General features: G+C 54.9%; 1 protein-coding gene across 2 annotated transcripts in view; it reads left to right on the top strand.

Moving 5' to 3' along the window:
* The window catches only part of PRKCA (protein kinase C alpha), a 292405-nt gene that overhangs the window by 217688 nt on the left and 56347 nt on the right, over positions 1–18370 (top strand). The gene's annotated exons all lie outside the window — the stretch shown is intronic.

Here is an 18370-nt window from a genome sequence, read left to right on the forward strand (position 1 = left end):
CCCGTCGTTCCCCGTGCTGCTGCCCACGGGGCCCGGCTCCAGTGAGCCTCAGGAGTGGCACTGGGGCCCCGCTGGGGCAGCTCACGGCACCCGCTGCAGGAGAGAGACCCCCTTCACGGGGACAGCAAGGCAAGCCGCCTGGGGCTCGGGGGCTGATCACGCCATCGTCGCCAAGAGTTGAACTTGACTGTGGAATCATCTCGGGGGAGAGACCCGCACTGAGTCAGAGACTTTCATGCATGAAAGCCAGCCAGCGGCACCTCTGACTATAGTCTGGGTCACATCGCTCGAGGATTGGTCTGCACGTTTGTGCAGAGAAGTGGCTCTGCTCTAGGACCCTGGACTCAGCGGCTCCTGAATACTGACAGCAACGGCAGCTCAGTGACCGAGCACTTTCCACCAGAGGGGTGCCTTTGAGGCACTTTACCCGATTGACTTGCTTAAACCTGTGCAGAAATTTATTATCCTTACAGAGGATGACACCGAGGCATGAAGAAGTTAACTCGCCTGAAGTCACACAGATCGTCAATTTAATGGATAGAAGTAGAGATGTTTTAATGACGGTACCAGGAAGAATTGGAATCTCGTCTTAGCTCAGGCTGCTGTAATAAATACCATGGACTGAATTTCTCTTGGTTCTAGAGGACGGGAAATGCAAGATCAAGGTGTCTATTGACAGTTTCTGGAGAGAACCATCTTCCTGGCGTGGAGTGGCTGCCTCCTGGCTGTGTCTTCACTTAGGGGATGGGCAAGAGAGGAGGTTGGGAGTGGGCAGGGGCAGCAGAGGAGGGCGCCATGCTGTGGAGGCTTCGGGGCGCCGTTCCCATCCTGAGGGCTCCTCGCGACCCCTTCACCCCACGGCCCCACCCCTGCATCAGCCTCAGGGGGTAAGGGCCTCAGCGTGCAAACCTGGGGGCACAGACATTCCATCCACAGCAAATCTGATTTAACAACAGAGCAGTTATTTGTGTGCAGGAAATTCAGCCCTAAATATAGAATGCCAAACTAAGGGAAATAACTCATTAGTAATCATTTATTTAAAATTTGTGGAGTAATTTTAGATGTTCAGAATCAGAATTAGCCTGGCTTCAAGGAGAACGGAAGTATAAATAATGAACAGTGACTAGGAGCACTTGCAATACCAGAAAAAAAGTCACAAAAGCCAATAGCAGAGTTCCCTACATTCTTCACCCAGCAGTTCCCAAACCATAGTTCAAGTATCAAAGTAGTCACATTTTTAATAGTACCTGATAAATTTGTGAACCACAGGTACCTGTATTAGTCAATGGAAATGTTTTAAAGAGTCAAAGAGTGAAATCAGATATCGTGTATTTTAAAGAGTCAAAGAGTGAAATCAGATATCGTGTATTAACACATATGTATATGGAATCTGGAAAAATGGTACTGATGAACCTATTTGTAAGGTAGCAGACTTAGAGAAGAGACTTGTGGGTGCAGCGTGGGAAGGAGAGGGTGGGGTGACATGAGAGAGAGGCCCTGGAGCATGTACATCGCCATGTGTAAGAGAGCCAGCCAGCCGGGAGCCGCTGCACACGCAGGGAGCGTGGCGCGGAGCTCTGGGATGACCCAGAGGGGTAGGAGGCGGTGGAAGGATGCTCAGGAGGGCGGGGTAGGTGTGCACTGCTAACAGACTCACATTGTTGTATGGCGGAGACCAACACAACGCTGTCAAGCGACTCGACGCCAATCAGGGAACAAGAGCCAAAGAGTAGAGACCCGGCTTCCCTGTCCAGGACAGAAGGAACCCAGACAGGCCGCTTCAGGGGTGCCCGCCGCCTCTCGCGTCACCCGCCCGGACCCCTCCTCACCCAGCAGATCAGGCCCCGCGGTCGTGACAGACGGTTTCAGTAACACAGCTACTCTCCCTGCGTCCTGCCTGGGTCCCTGCTGTCCACAGGACTGGACCTTTCTCCGTACTGAGCGCTTACAGCCCCCGTTTCATGGACACCTGCAGTACGGAGCCACCCAGCACTGTTCTCTGAGCTCAGAGGGGCAGGAAGCTGCGGAGACGCGGCGGGAAGTGGCAGGGCTGCCGCTCGAGCCCAGATCTGACTCCCGAACTAAGTGCTCAGTTTCATGGGTGCTGGACGGTCGCTGCTGAGAGGTGCTGGGGAGACTAAGGGTAGGGGCAGGGGGAGACCCTGGAGGAGGCCGAAGGACGGGGGTGTTTGAGAGGCCAGAGGGAAGAGCGCAGGAGAGGGTGAGGGGAGGTGAAGGGATTAGCTGGCCTTGGTTTTTCCAGTAGTCATGTACGGATGTGAGAGTTGGACCATAAAGAAGACTGAGCGCTGAAGAATTGATGCTTTTGAACTGTGGTGTTGGAGAAGACTCTTGAGAGTCCCTTGGACTGCAAGGAGATCCAACCGGTCAATCCTAAAGGAAGTCAACCCTGAATATTCGTTGGAAGGACTGATGCTGAAGCTGAAGCTCCAGTTCTTTGCTCACCTGATATGAAGAGCTGATTCATTGGAAGAGACCCTGATGCTGGGAAAGATTGAAGGCAGGAGGAGAAGGGGATGACAGAGGATGAGATGGTTGGATGGCATCATTGACTCAATGGACATGAGTTTGAGCAAACTTTGGGAGATGGTGAAGGACAGGGAAGCCTGGTGTGCTGCAGTTCATGGGGTCACAGAGTCGGATACGACTGAGCATGCACACACAACACGTACACAGTGAGAACACAGATATAAACGATGACCCATAACGAGCCAAGCTTATGGTTCACATACAAGTGAGTTCTTGGTGCTTAAACCATAAGCGCTCGTGTTAATTGTTAGATTAGCTCCTTTTCCATTTGACCTGTGCAGAGTCACCCAGTTTGAAAATAATTCCCAAAGTAAAATAGAAACTCCCAAGGGACTACTGGGATGGAAATTGCCCTTTGGAAATCAGAGATCAGGGTCCTTTCGAGATTGGTGCAGTATTTATGGGAAAGGCGTCCACTTCCTGGCGCATTTTTACTTCTTGCCTTTGGGCAGTGGTGCGATGTTATCTGAACAGTGTCATTTTTTCTTTTAATATGTGGTTTTAATAGGTTTCCTACATTCCTGTGTGCTTTTTATTTGGTTTGGAGGAGTGGTAAAGAAAAAAAATATCCCTCATGGGAATGAATTTTCAATTTAATGTTGTAAATAAATGGAAAAAAAACATCGTAGGCTTTACAGCTGTTTCAGGAACACATCTCCCTGAATAGACTGTCCTGCGGAAGAGTCTGATTTTCTCAGATACTTCATTTGTTAGTTCCGCGTGGGGACAGAGGTTCTAATCAGGCTCCAGGGGGAGGGGGAGAGCCTCCCACAGGTGTGAGACTGTGCGGCTCCTGGCGTCTGTGAGGTTGCATCCTCTGAGAACCTTCTTGAGATGTGTCAGCAGCTGTCTTCAGGTTGTTGATTTAAATATTAACATTCTATATGTGCTGTGTGTCCTTCCACATTTTAATAGCATGACTGCGGCAGAGTCAGGGCAGTGAGACCCAGCTTTGCATGATAATCACTCTCTGATTCGGCCATTTGCCATCCGTTTATGAGCCATCCGTCAGGCTCTCTGCCAGGCCCCCGGGGATGCTGAGATGAGGAAGACGTAGAGCTTATCGTGGGATGTGTGGTCTTGGAGGGGCATTAAGACAAGAAAAAGAACGACAGGGAAGTGCCTGTAAGCACAGCTCCCAGGGAACTGCAGATGGCTTCCCAGAGGCCACACTGGTGGAGCAGGGGGACCGGTGGGAGAGGCTGCCGCGTGAAGATGCGGGCCGTGATCAGCCGGGGGTGTGCAGGACTCAGCCCCGCCCCGGGTGTCAGGGAGTCCAGTGTGCTCGGCCTCGAGGGGGATTCCTTTCTGTGTTCATGGGGTTAGGGCTACACTCACTACCGTTCAGCGTGCACGGGTCTTAGGAGTCACGAAGCAAGAGCTCCGAGTTAAGTGCTTGATTCTCAAACAGGAACGTTTAAGGTCCACGTGGCTCGTTTTTTCACAAGGACAGAACATCAGTCTCCTCCCCTGAACTCCAGGGGTGACCCCGAGGTTCCTTTTGTGGGTGCCGGGGGAGTGGGTGGGCGGCCCATCCGTCTCCTAGAAGCTCTGTGTGGGAGCTCCTGCAGCGGCCGGAAGGCCTGTGGAGTGTGATTGCCCGTCTGGGGCTGCCAGCAGGGAGGAGCTGCACCCAGCTGCTCACTGAAAGGAAAGGCATTAGCTGGAGATCATTTCTGTTAAATAAAAGCTTGGCTGTGGGAGTAAGTGCAGCTCAGGGGCACAGGAGGGGACAGAGCGCATGTGGCTGGTCCTTTGGTTTGGGCTGGGGAGGGCGGGCTCAGGTAGCTGCTCATTCAGGTATGTCCAGATTGACCATCATCAGTGATGCGATTAATACCTTTGATCACCCATTTACCATGTTCCCATCAGATCCTTCCACTTCTAAGTAACTTTCAACATGTGCAATTAATAAGGCATCTGGGTGTTGTGTTTGGAGACCAGCAGGCTTTCACCAATGGTTTTAGCATCAAGGACGAACTTAATCAGTTTTCATGTTGGTGGAGAGGATGCTGAAGTGTTATCAGTTAATCTCAGTCTTGGAAGAACCCACCTCGGGCTTGGCCAGTGCTTGACGTCCAGGCGCCCCTCTGCAAAGGCAGACGGAATGACCTCGAAGGTGAAAACGTCTAGGGCCTGCGTGTCCCACAAGATGCGCACAAGTTGCCCGGTTCAGAGGCGTGTGCCCGGTTCAGAGGTGTGTGCCCGGTTCAGAGGCGTGTGCTTCCAGGTGACAGCCGGTGTCTTTTCAGTGGCTTCCTTTATTCTGCGTACTTTCCTGACTGGGCATTCCTACCTCCTGGGTGCCCCATGCCTGTGTGACCCCGTCAGCAGCTGGTCGCTCCCCTCCCTGGGCGTAGCCCTTCCGCCCCTGACTCTCAGAGCTCTCATTGCGAAGAAGAGCTATGTGCCCTTTCCCAGGGGCAGGCTGGTTGCACCCACTCACCTCTGTTGGGCTGTTCATGGGCTGCTCCAGGTGGCTCAGTCGTGAAGAACCCACCCGCCAATGCAGGGGACTCTAGAGACGTGGGTTCGATCCCTGGATTGGGAAGATCGGTTGGAGTAGGAAATAGCAACCCACTCCAGTTTTCTTGTCTGGGAAACCCCATGGACAGAGGGCCCTGGAGGGCTACAGTCCGTGGGGTCACAGAGTCCCAGGACTGAGCTCACACAGGTACGGGCGGCTCACCCCGCTCCATCGGGAGCATCGTTCACACTCGATGTGGTTGCCTCTGTGAAGCCCCTGCAGGCGTTTCATGCTCTGCCTAAGATGGGTCGCTTTCTCCTCACGCCCTTGACACCATCTGTCACGTGGTTGTGTGTTTATTAATACTTACGCACTCATCTCCCCCGACCAGACCACTAGCCCTTTGGGGTCAGAGATGGCATCTTATCTCCTGTTCCCAGTGCCTTGAATCTGTGCCTGAGACGTGTGTTGAGTAAATGATGATGATGACAGAAGGGCCCAGTGGGCACAGCATCGAGAACAGCGACTCTGCTCTTCTCTGGCTGTGCTGGGTCTCTGCTGTGGCGCACAGGCCTCTCTGGTTGTGGCCTTAGCTGCCCCGCGGCCCAGGAGAGCTCAGTTCCCAGCCACAGCCCCTGCATCGGAAGACGGCTTCTTTACCCTGAACCAGCAGAGAAGTCCCAGAGAGGACTCGGCGTTACACTGTGCTCCTGCATCCCAAATCTAAGCAAGTCTTCCCGTCTTAGCCTTCCGTCTGAATCACATGGAGAGGATCCCGTTTTAGCCTATTTTGTAAAGCCACGTGACTTCTGGAATCCTTCAGAGAAACAAATGTCCACCCAGAAGAGGTCGCGTCTTCTCCAAGAGATGCGTCATTGTTTACAGCCTGACCGTGGTCCTCGTCCTGACCGGGAGGTGGCAGAGCTCACCATCCAGTGTCCGCCGGCTGGTGGGCGCTTCCTGTGGACGGTTACTCCTGCCGGGCTCTCTGGGCAGTGACTCAGGCCCAGCTTTCCACACTGCACTCTGGGGGCCTGTGGGCAGCACCATGGCCAGGCTGGGGCAAGGGTCACCAGCGTCGTTTCCTTCAGGCACCGTTTGCCTCTGTCTCGAAGCTCAGAGGGACACGGCGTCTTTCTCCTGCTCGAGATGACCTCCAGTCCTTTTATAGGGTTCTTCATAGGAGCTTCAGCCCTCCTCCTGCTTCAGTTTCGGTGACTCCTGCCACAAAGAAGCATTTTTAAAGATGGGCTTTGAACGCCTGCATCCCCAGGAAGAGGAGAAACAAATTATTTGCAGGGCCTCTTTTAAGACTACCCCTGTAACATACAGGGACATTGACACTGACTGAGCCAGCCATTCTTGTACGGGATTTTAATTGCTTCTAATTATAGGATTATCATTTAAGCACAAGATTAATTGTCATGAAATTATTGCGAGCAACTTGATCATCTTCTAGAAAGTAAATGCCTTAGCCAAGTGAGGAGTCTCTTAGAGGCTTGAAAATGATGTCTTTTTAATCACTTCTGCTGAAATGTTCTAACTCTTTGATGGGCAGAGATGTTAGGAGGATCAGGACGGGAGAGGAAGCGGAGCAGAGCGATGTCCCTTCTGGTCCTGCTCCAGAAGGTTGGGAGACTTCAGCACCCTGTGCCGAGGGGTCATTTGTCTCCCCTCTGGAAATGTCCCCAGATGCGGAGACTTCTTCTCTCTCGATTCAGTGAATCTTCATGAGTGGGTGGGGAGAGTGCTCCACCAAAAAGCTTGAAGAGGCAGATCCTGTCTTTGGTCCAATATTAGCGTATTCTGACGAGCCCACGTCTCCCCACACGTCCTGATGGACTCTGCAGTCAGCGGTGTGCACGTGTGCCAGGCGTCGGCATTGAAATGGGGCTGAGGAACCTGAGTGTGTTCAGCTCAACCTTCAGGCACCTCCCTCCGCTGGGAAGGAATGCAGATTTCCTGAGAAGGCCGAGATAAGTTGGCTCCTGGGGTTGTCCTAAAACATCCCTGTTGAATATCGTGGGGCAGGGCCACTGCAGGAAGCTCCCTCCCAGAGCCCCTGGGGACCCGCCTTCCCAGAAGAACAGCACTTATAGCTGCCACCCACCCTCCTGGGTAATTAGTGCAGGGTTTGTGGTTAATTAAAGACAGTCAGGGTCCCTTTTAAAAATCAAAGCAGGCATTCTTTCCCCCTAGAATAATGAAGCAAGAGCAGATGCAAGGCAAACTTCTATAAAAGTTTTCGAGGTGGGTTGCTGGATGTGGGGAAGGTTATGGAGAGGAAGTGTGGCTTTGCGCGCTTAGACCCGCTGGGCCGGGGATGTCATGGAAGGAAATGCAGGCTTTGCTGATGAACAGCCGGGGCCAGGGTGGGGGGTCAGGGGTCTCTTGTTCTGGAAAATTCCTTGCTTACTGGCAGCTCTTCCCCTTGGGTAAGTCTCTCTGCAGGTGGGTGTCCACGGCTGGGACTAGGGCTGCGGGCCATGGGCATCTTTTTGGCTGTCCATCCGTCGCATCTCCAGGGAGGCCTGGGCGACCACTCGCAGAGGAGCCCGAGCGCGTAGGCCTCGGCCCAGACGCCCAGAGGGAGCACATGTGCTGGCGGCTTCCTGTCGGCCCCGTGCAGCCTCACGACCTCCTGCTCACACGCCGCCACCCCACCTGACCCCAGACGCCCTCTCAGCCCCCGCCCTGAGAGACAGGGATGCTCAGTGACGCTCAGAAATTCAAGCTCCTGACAGATGCCAGTTTATTTTTGAAAAAAGAAAAATTCCTCAGCATACATCAAACAAGTAACACTGCATTAAGAAAGGATATAGGAACTTATGGTTCTAGGATCGTAAAAGTGATCTGATGCAAAGAGCTGACTCACTGGAAAAGACCCTGTTGCTGAGAAAGATTGAGGGCAGGAAGAGAAGCAGGCAGCAGAGGATGAGATGGTTGGATGGCATCACCAGCTCAATGGACATGAGTTTGAGCAAGCTCAGGGAGATAGTGAAGGACTGGGAAGCCTGATGTGCTGCAGTCCATGCAAAGCATTGGACTTGACTTAGCGACTGAACCACAACAAGAACAATTTCAGCCAAGCCTGAAGAGCAGGTGCCTTCAAGGGACATCTTGTTTGCAGTGGTGGACGTTCCCACTAATGGAACTGCTTGGGTTGAAGAGGAGAGGAGGGCCCCCCTCCCTCCCCCTCCATGACCCAGGCAGAGGCGCCGAGGAGCAGAGTTTGAAAGGCACTGACGTGGTCCAGCCCTTGTATGTTATGTTTATAAAAACCAAGGCTTAGAGAGGGAGCGGGACTGTTTGGTGGGGTTTTGGGTTGTGAAGGACAAAACTCAATTCCAACCCACTCTTAGAAAGGAGAGGTTCCCCCCGAGAAATTGGGTCTCTTGCATAGCTCGTGGGTGGCGGCGCCCTGGGGCCCCGGGGACTCTGGAGGCAGGGGCGGGCTCTGCTCACCCGTCCTCTCCAGCTGCCACTTTTGTCTTTTTCACAGCAAGCTAGGCTGCCTCCGCTCTGTGGGAAGCGCGGCCCTGCGTCTGCCGCTGACAGCTCCGTCTCCTGCAGCGTCGGGTGTGAATCCGCGGGGCCCAGGGAAGGCTCTGTTGGCTCATGTTGGGTTAACTGCCACCTCTGCACCCTGGACCCTGGCTGCCGGGCGGGGTTTGTCGGAGGGCAGTCAATGTGTGCGGGAACGGGGGTGATGCTGAACAAACAGAACAAGAGGTAGCACCACACTTCATCAGCCAGGGTCGTGCAGAAAGGTAGTCGGGGGTGGGATGGGGGTGAGAACAGGATCTTCAGCTTTGAGGCCTTTTCCTTTGACCATGTTGCCTGTGTGTGAAATCACTGAAGAGACGAGGCAATGTCTAGGCTTCGGTATGAAAGTTGTTCATGACTCACAAGTCCCTTTGGAACAAATGAACGTATTCCCAGCCTGGCCGGTTCCCAGGAACAGGCAAGAATAAAGAAAATGTTTCGACTCAGCCGTGTTTGTCCAACCCCGCCACCCGGCACGTTAATCACCCTTTTAATTTGGGAGCCGTAGAGCAGCGCTCCGGGCTGTGTGTCCGCGGTCCTGATGGAGACGAGACCCAGTGATGCTGGTACCCCCTGAATCAGCCCCCTGAGGATGTAGGACGAGTGGCCCAGGAAGCGTGGAGACCTGTGCTTGGGGCTGGGGGCCCGGACGAAGCCCCCTCGCCTGCTTGGCAGCATGGTCTGCCGGCCGAGCGGCTCTGCAGGTCCTGGCAGCTCTGCCCCCTCACCCCCGCAGCTTTGCTTTCAGGAACAATTCCAGCTGCGAGATCGAACAGCTGGGGACACGCTAACCGTGCCTCCGAGTCTTAGCTTCTCTCCGAGAAACACCAAGCTACCTGGCTTCCCTCCAGCCGGGGAAAGAAAAACAAGGTACATTTTCCCCACGAGTCCGCCCGTCAGGCTCCCCCACGGTCAGGAAAATGACGCGTCTCCTGCTTGATGTGTAGACCGTGGCGACTTCCCTCGGACAGCAGGTGCCCTCGCCCGGTCCTCCCCGATGCCCACCTCAGATGCCCACCTCCTAAAGCCCCGAGGGCACGGGCCCTTCCCGCCCTGCGGTCTCTGGACTGAGGGCCCTGCCTCTCTGGTCGCCCACCCGTGTAGCCTCCACCTTCCTGACTGCTGTGCCGAGCTGGTGGTGGTGGAGCGGCTCAGCAGTGTATGGAGAACTTGGTTATTTCGCCGGATTAGAAGTTTTTCATCCAAGATCCTTGGCCCCTAGTCTTGCCTTTTTTTCGGAATTAATTTAGCCTCAAGTAGGCTCGATGCATGTGGTCGCCTCGGGAAGTTCTAAAGGGTTGACAGGTGGGCTCAGTCAGAGAAAGATCCCAGAGGTGGTGGTCTGGGTTTGTTTCTTTAACTGCGGTGGAGGTGACCAGAGGCTCTGCTGGGTGAAATTCTCATAGACCTGACCTGGGGAGTCTAGCTAATGTTTATGTTCAGCTTCGTATTCTCAGATTAAAGACCACGGTGGTAGCACAGATGGAAAGGCCTCGGGGAGACGGCTTGTTACTATGTGGTCTTTGTCTCCTAAGGCTCTCATGTTCCAGAAGCAAATACTGATCCGAGTCCCCCAGTAGCCCCTGAAGGCATGTCCCTGAGAGCATCATTTTGGGCCCGTTTCTGGGGACCGGGAGTGTGTGGGCACATCGTCGATCCCTCCCATGATGGGACCTCCCTGTGGACGGCTGGGCCCTCTCCTGCGGGCCGGTGCAGGACCATTGCTGGCCAAGCAGGTGTCATGGGTGATACTCAGCATCGAATTCCTGATGGGGGAGCCCTGCAAAGGCCACCTGAACATGGGGCTCCCCCGGACGAGCCAGCAAGAGCAAATCCTGCTCAGAGCCTCGGGTAAAGTTGGCGGAGAGGAGGCTGGCTTCACTGGGCCTGGTCTCTTGAGGGTTCAGCTGCTTCAGGGTGAAAAGAGAGAGAGAAGCCGTAAACACATCCGTCTCAGCCACACTGATGTGGGTGCTTCTGGTTTCATTAGCAGCTGCCTGGGAGCCAGGCCCGACATAATTTAATTTAATCTCCTCGGTTATTTTCAGCTCAGCTCGGTCTATTTTCAGCCCAGATGGAGGGGAAGTCATCAGATGGAGGGGGTGGATGGGGAAGGGGCTGGGGGCTGCCTTCCGTGCCCCCCAACCCAGTGACTCAAGCGTGACCCCTCCTTTCGAGGAGACAGGTCCCCAGACAAAGCTCTGGTTCTCGAGTTCCTCTCTGGGGCATCACCTTGTTGCTCTGAGTCACCGTGAACGCTAAGAATAAGGAGGGACGGAAATTTACCCGGTGAACAGAAAAAGGGCAGCTGAAGAGGAACTGCCCTCAGCCAGGACACCGTGCACCTAGGCTGTGTTTCAAACCGTGTTGGAAACTCAAACCGTTTAAAGTTCAGGGGCTCCTCTGGAAGCCCAGTGGTTAAGACTCTGAGCTCCTAATGCAGAGGGCAGGGGTTCAATCCCTGGTCAGGGAACTAGATCCCACATGGCAGAAAAAACAAAAAAGTACAGGCTTGTTGCAAGAATCAGCAGAGTCAAATATGACAAGAGAAATGACCTCTGATCAACAGAGCAGAAGCCACGTGACTGAATGGAGAAAAGATGGTTCATTTCAGAACATTGTTGGGAGAGCTGTCTAAACATTTGGAAGAAAAAAATAAGCATCGTGCCTCACAGTGTACACCAAAATAAATTTCCGATGGATTTAAAAGTTAAATTTATTAAAAAAAAAAAAAAAAGACAGGATAATTGAAGAAAACTTAAGTGAATATTTGGCCAATCTCAGGAAAGGCAAGGATTTTCTGAATGTAAAAGAAGTGGAAGAAGTAAAAAAGGAAATGCTTGACAGACTTGGCTGTATAAAGACTTGGGCTGCTGTGTCGCTGGAAGCCCAGGGAGTGAAATCTAAACGAAGTTTGCAGCCCACAAGACCAAGGGCCATTGTCATCCCTTCACGTCTAAAGAGCTCTTGTGACCTGGTAGGAAAATGCTTTCCCACCCTCTAGGGAACCTGGACAAGGACGAAATCAAAGAGAAAGAAACACTAGTATGTCAGCGGGAAAACAGTTAAGCCTCAAAAATAATCAAGGAAGCCACAATCACAAGGTTATTTTTAAGTTTTATCCCCAAACCCTTCATAAAACTTTGGTATGCCTTCTGGGGGAGTCATTTGGCAGTGTACATCAGAGCTGTGAACGATTTTTCCCCCTCCGGTCCACTTCTAATATAATGTGTATCCTGAGGGAAAACAGAATTTCAGAGGGATGTTGATGCGTGAAGATGATCGTTGCCATGCGATTTACACAAAGGGGAAGAATTGTAATCTACATAGATGGCCTGAAACAGGGAATTGATAAAATAGATGATGAGATAGCTAGAAAATGGGATGCCAGCCTTTTAAAAGGTTTTCAAAACATACCTTGCTGTGTTATAAAGGCGGGTTCCTAAACTGTGTTCTTAGGGAATTACCTGGCGGCCCAGCGGTTAGGACTCGGTGCTTCCACTGCCGCGGCCCAGGTTCAATCCCTGGTCAGGGAACTAAGATCCCGGAAGCCTTGTGGTTTGGCCAAAAAAAATTTAAAAACCAAAACAAAAGAAACAAAAAACCCCTCTGTCCTAGCCGTGAGCTACATAAAAACAAACATTTCCATGTGGATAAATGCAGAGCAAAGAGCCTGGTGGTAATTGCACCTCAGCCAACAGGGGCTCTCCTACAGCAGAAGCGAAGGTGGTTTTCCTTTTCTTCTTAATACTTTCATTTATTTATTCATTCATTTAAGTACTAAAATATTTCAGTATTTTAGTTTCTGAATGATGGGTATATCCATTCCTCTCATAATAAGAAAAAGAAGTCTTTCTTAAGAGCTTCTTGTGGTTTATACAGAATCATTTGGGCTCCCATAATCTGGAAAATATTATTTCTCCAACAACCAGATTTCATTTCCTCTGGCAACTTTAAGGTTATAGAACTTTAATAGAAATTGTTATTTCCCACTAACTGGAAGAGAAAAAGTTGTGAAATATTTATGATTCTTGTCCAAGGACCAAAAGTTGCTTTTTCTCATCTCAGACCAAATTCTTGTAAGTTCTCTTTCATTGGTTTATGGGATTTTGGTGGTAATGTGCAGACTCAGGTTTTTTTGATCTATGGGCGGCACTGGATTTCCTGGGACAGAAATTGCATTCTTATCATTGAAGTGTGGGCCTCACCAGTGAGACAGAGCGTTCAGTGAACAGGTCCTGGATCTGGAGTGGGGTGGGGAGGGCTGAGCAGGTGGACTTCCCTGCAGCTTGTTTTCCTCGCCTTGGCTTTGGCCATCAAGGAAGCAAAGATGATGAAATGTGCGGGTCACATATTCTTAACATGTGCGTGTGACTAAGTGGCTTCAGTCGTGTCCAACTCTTTGCAACCCTATGGACTCTGTCCACAGGATTCTCTGTCCACAGGCTTCTCTAGGCAAGAATACTGGAGTGGGTTGCCATTTCCTCCTCCGGGAGATCTTTCCAACCCAGAGATCAAACTCAGGTCTTCTGCGGCTCCTGCATTGCAGGCAGGTTCTTTTACCACTGAGCTACAGGACTTGGAGGAGATCAAATCCAAAATTTTGGAGGTTTCAACACAGACGGTGTCAGCAGACAACACGTGTAATCAGATCAGACGGAGCAGAGAGGCAGCACCAGGGGCCCAGGGTGTTCTCAGAGCCCTCGTCCATCGTTACTCAGTCAAAAGTCGCTCCTTGTGGCTGATGCCACCTTGCATTTAATTCCCGAAATCCAGAGAAGTTATGTATGGGACGTCCCTTCCGAAGTGAGAGGGCTCCTTTCCAGCTTGTTTCCCCTGAGAGCTGAGGCTGGGTTGTGTCCTTTAAACCTCTGTGGGCTCAGTGACCTCCCTTCCGAGCAGTTAACGTTTTCTAAAACATACCGCCTGCTTTGGACCCAACTTTATTCTCCACCAAGAAGGCATGTGAGGCTTTTCCTTGTCCGAGAGTCCCTCCGAATGGATGCTTTATGAACTGCAGCCAGAGACACGGTGTTCACCAGCTCTGCAGTTGGCCGTAGCTTCTCAGCCCAGAGGATCTCCGGGTCTCTCACAGGTCTGGACCAGGTGCGGGGAGACGCCCCACCAGGTGGGGCCTGGAGCTGCCCCTGCCCCGAGTCTCTACACTGGAAGCTCCAATGGCCGGCGGGTGGGGAGGGGAGGTTGGAGACAATGGGTCTGGCGCCAAGGTCCAGGCTGTAGCCCTGGGAGGGATGGGGAAGGGGCAGGCCCCCGCTGGCCCACGGACAGGGCAGGGTGAACCCAGACAGGTGCAGGGACGTGGAGGCTCGGGGGTCAGGATGCAGTTCCCGAGCTTGTGTCACGAGCTGCGCTTGGCAGCAGGGGTGCAGAACCAGCAGCATCAGAGCGGGGGCTCCCCAGAGGGGGCTGAGCGTCGGAGGCCGGGCCAGTGCCGAGACAGGAAGTTTCAGTGACGGAGCACACAGGCCGTTGCCCTCGCTTCTAGGTTGGGAGCCTCCACGATGCAATGTCACTCACGCCTCAGAAATTCTCTCTGTTCTAAAATCACAGTGATGTGACTAGCGTTTCCTCGGTCAGCTGTGCTGGTGACCGGGCCTGGGAGCCCCCGTCCTCGGCTCCCGGCCACCTCTGGCTCCATCGCTCCTTCCGCCAGATCGAGCCTGGCCCCTCGGGGTGCCCACACGCTCACGGAGAACTGGGGGCCTGGTGGGCAGCCTGCCCCTCGGAGGCCTCCCATTCAGGGGCTGCCCTGGACGGTCCTCACTGCCCATCATGGGGGCCGCCCTGGACCCCTGCCCACCCGCAGTGGGACGCTCCCTCCTGCGTAGACGCTGGTCCTGAAGGGCATGGAGAAAGGAGGGTCCCTCCGTCCTTGAGGGCCGGGCGCTGAAGGCACACAGCTCGGGGCCCACAAGTGCCCAAAGGTTGTCATAGAAACACGTAGCTTCAGGAGTTCATGGCTTAAAGAGGAGAGGGCTCTGCCCAGAGCGCCCTCAGGGGCCGTGTCGCCCGGCAGGGTGGACACCTGTGGGCGCTGGGGGAGGAGCCGGGCTTTGCCTTCTGTGCCCAGCCTGGTGCCCGTCGAGGCCGCCCAGGCCCTGCCTCCCGGGTGACCTTCTGAGCCACCCACCGGCCTGGGGCCTGGCTGGTTCTGACCCATCCCAGCCTCGAGCTCGTCCGTCCACCCCTCCTGCAACCCCCACACTGGCCAGGGCTCATCTCTCTGATGGCTGGAGAGGCTTGACTCAGAACCCACCCCCTGGGCGCGACGCCCACTGCCACACAGCTTGGCCGCCCCCGCAGCGTCTCCTGCCAGGGACGCTGGGTGAACCCTCCCATTCTGGAAGCAGCCTGTGTCCGCCCCTCCCTGCCCCCGCCACGTTTGCGGGAGTCCTGGCTCCTGGAGCAGAAACCCCCGCCCAGGACGTGCTCCTCCTCTCGCAGCACCGTCAGAGGAGCTGACGGAGCAGCAGGGACCGGCCCCGGGGACATGGTGTCCTCCCGGCCCGTGCGGGGAGCCCCACTCCCAGCACCATCAGAGGAGCTGACGGAGCAGCAGGGACCGGCCCCGGGGACACGGTGTCCTCCCGGCCCGTGCGGGGAGCCCCACTGGGGCCGCGAGGGCCGAGCCCCAGGAGCTCTGAGTCGTCTTGGCCGACGTGCTGAAGGGAAGAACCCAGAGGAGGGCGGGTGTTCCAGGTTAACACCAGGTGGGCCCTCCGTCCTGTCCCAGGCGTCCTGATGATAGAGGTGTGGTGGGGGGTCTGACACACAGGAGAGGCAGCCTGGGGGCTGAGCAGAGGCTGGAGCGACGTGGCTGCCAGCCGGGAGGGGCCACCAGAGGCTGCGAGACGCAGGGGCAGGTTCTTCCCTGGAGCCTCCGGCCAAAACGTGGTCCTGCCAGCTCCTTGAGTTTTTTTCAATTTTATTGTTATTTTTTTGACACCAAATCCATTCTGTATTGGGGTATAGCCAGTTAACAATGTGATGGTTTCAGATGCACAGTGCAGGGACTCAGCCATCCATGTATGTGCGTCCATTCTCCCCCAAACCCCTTCCCATCCAGGCTGCACACGGCATTGAGCAGAGTTCCCTCTGCTGTACCGCAGGTTTTCTAACACCTTGATTTTGTCCCAGTGACACTGACATTGGCCTCCAGACCTGTGAGAATAAATCACTGTTATTTTAAGCCACCGAATTTGTAGTCACGTGTCCCAGCAGCCACGGGAAGCTGATCCTCCCGGACCCATAAGACAGGGACGCCTGCATCCTGATCGTAGGAGCAGGGGAAGCTGGAGGTCATCCCTCCCCGCCTCCAAGGCAGGACGTTCTTCCCCACACGCCACTCACTGTGTGTGTGTGTGGTGGGGGGGTTGGAGGAGCCTGCCTCGCCAGCAGGCCTTAATTTGGCCTCAACATCTTATGGACCAAACCAGTCCAGTCTAGTCACTGTTTCTCCAGCATGAAACTAGTGGATGCTTATTGGGCTAAAAAAAAAAGAAAAGAAAATGAAAATACAGCCCATCCTCCCACCAGGCTCTCGTGGTGCACACGAGGGATATTTCAAGCATTATCGGGGGAACCGAACACCATGTGGATGCGCATCACGCTATTTTGTCGAATGTCTTTTACCCTCGTTCCAGGATTTGTTTTTGTGATCTTAAAACGTCTCTGCCTTTGAGCACAGTTTCCCCGCTCACGGTACGCCCACAGCAGCTGTCTCTTCTCCCTGCATTTTCCCGGTGCCATTTCTCCTAGAATTAGCGTCTGCACATGAAGCATCAGTCCGGCGCATGCGTTGGCTCAGCGCCTGTGGCCTCCTGGGCCAGGAGCACCGGATGCTCTCAGGCCCGGGTCTTGGAGACGTGTCATCTCACGGGGTCCAGGCACCAGCCTGTCGCTTCTTAGGCTAATGTCAGCCAGTCCCAGAGGCCCTGCTGTAGAGACCACTTGGCAACCAGAGCACCCCAACCACTGAATGATTTTAGAATCGCACCCCAAGACCACCGCACTCACATCTCTCAGTCGGGTGGAGTGAGCCCTTCGGCCTGTACCGTTCTCCATGGGAGAGCTTCGTTTTAAAGCCTGAGTTTGTCATCTCTTGTGATGCTCGGGTTGCTGTTTTAGGAGAGTAGACCTTCTGCATTGTGCTTAAAAACCTGGGTCACACTTCTCCGGTGGTCAGGGCCCCTGGACACCTCCTGTCTCACTGAAGACCGTGGAGCTCGGGCGGTGGGATGAGGCTGGGACTCTGCGTCCAGGGCATCCTGCGTGCTCACGACCTGCTGTCTTTTCTTCTCTGCCGTTTCCAAGCCACCAGCAGTAGGAGGCACTGTATGTGCATGACTCCATTTCCTTCTCCAGCCATCCTGTGCCGCTGGAAATATGCCCCTGCTGGCTGATCTAGAGGAAGAAGCAGCGGCTTGTGAACTGCATTTCCCAGCGCTGGGGTTACAGGATGGAGGCCCATCTGGGAAGCGGGTCACGGGGTGGCCAAGCCCGGGCGCCTGCTTCTGTCCTCTCCACTCCCAGCTGCATGGCTGTTTTATGGGAAAGTCCTTGGAGGGAGTCAGTGGTGTATGAGGAACACACAGCCAGCTGCTCTGGTCACCCTGGGCCGGCCCGCTGCCCCTCGGACACTGGGACACAGTCACCCTGGGCCGGCCCGCTGTCCCTCAGACACTAGGACAGGTCACCCTGGGCCGGCCCGCTGTCCCTCAGACACTAGGGCAGGTCACCCTGAGCCGGCCCCCTGCCCCTCAGACACTAGAACAGACACCCTGGGCCGGCCCGCTGCCCCTCGGACACTAGAACAGACACCCTGGGCCGGCCCGCTGCCCCTCGGACACTGGGACACAGTCACCCTGGGCCGGCCCGCTGTCCCTCAGACACTAGGACAGGTCACCCTGGGCCGGCCCACTGTCCCTCAGACACTAGGACAGGTCACCCTGAGCCGGCCCCCTGCCCCTCAGACACTAGAACAGACACCCTGGGCCGGCCCGCTGCCCCTCGGACACTAGAACAGACACCCTGGGCCGGCCCGCCGCCCCTCGGACACTGGGACACGGGCGCACTGTCACCATCCTGTGCTAAGGCCTCCGGGCAAGGACGCTGCCAGCCCTTGGCGGGTCCCCAGGTTCCCGAGGAGCGCCCGTCTGTGACTCTGCCCTCAGGGCTCTACCCGAACACCCAGTGTCTTTAGCCCCTTTCACCTGCCCCCTCCCGCACCGCCCCCGCCAGCACTGGCACCATCGGCTGAAATTCTTCTAAATTCCTCATGTGACAGTCAGACTAAGCTGCAGCCTATCCTGATAGGCTGGAGCAGTGGGTCTTGCCAGCTTCCCATAGACCCACCCAGAAGCCCCCCGCCTCCGCCCGGTTCTGACTCGGTCGGCGATGCCGCGGCCGCCGTCCAGGGGCCGCGCCGTGAGAGCCGCTACCCCAGGTGGAGGAGTCCCCGTGGCGTCCGGCTGACGAGGGGCCCCAGAGCTCTCCGCGCGCTGGGGAGGAGCGTGAGGACGCCCCTGGGGCTGGTGGGCGTGGCCGCGGTCCCTTCTCCGCGGACGACGGATGATTGACAGGAGCTGGCGTCAGCCCTCCCCGGCTGGGCTCACGCCTCCATCAGCTGCACCGCGGAGCTGCCCCTCTGCGGGCGACGCGGCCTTTTCTCCACTTTAGTTTCCGTTTGCTTCTCCATCTAGAATGGGCACCGGGGCCACCCAGGGTCTTGGGAAAGGCTCCTGAGTCGTCCCCCTGAGTCAGCCCTGCTCCCTTGCAATTCTAATG

The sequence above is a fragment of the Dama dama genome, chromosome 5 (assembly GCF_033118175.1).
Source record: "Dama dama isolate Ldn47 chromosome 5, ASM3311817v1, whole genome shotgun sequence".
Classification (NCBI taxonomy): domain Eukaryota; kingdom Metazoa; phylum Chordata; class Mammalia; order Artiodactyla; family Cervidae; genus Dama; species Dama dama.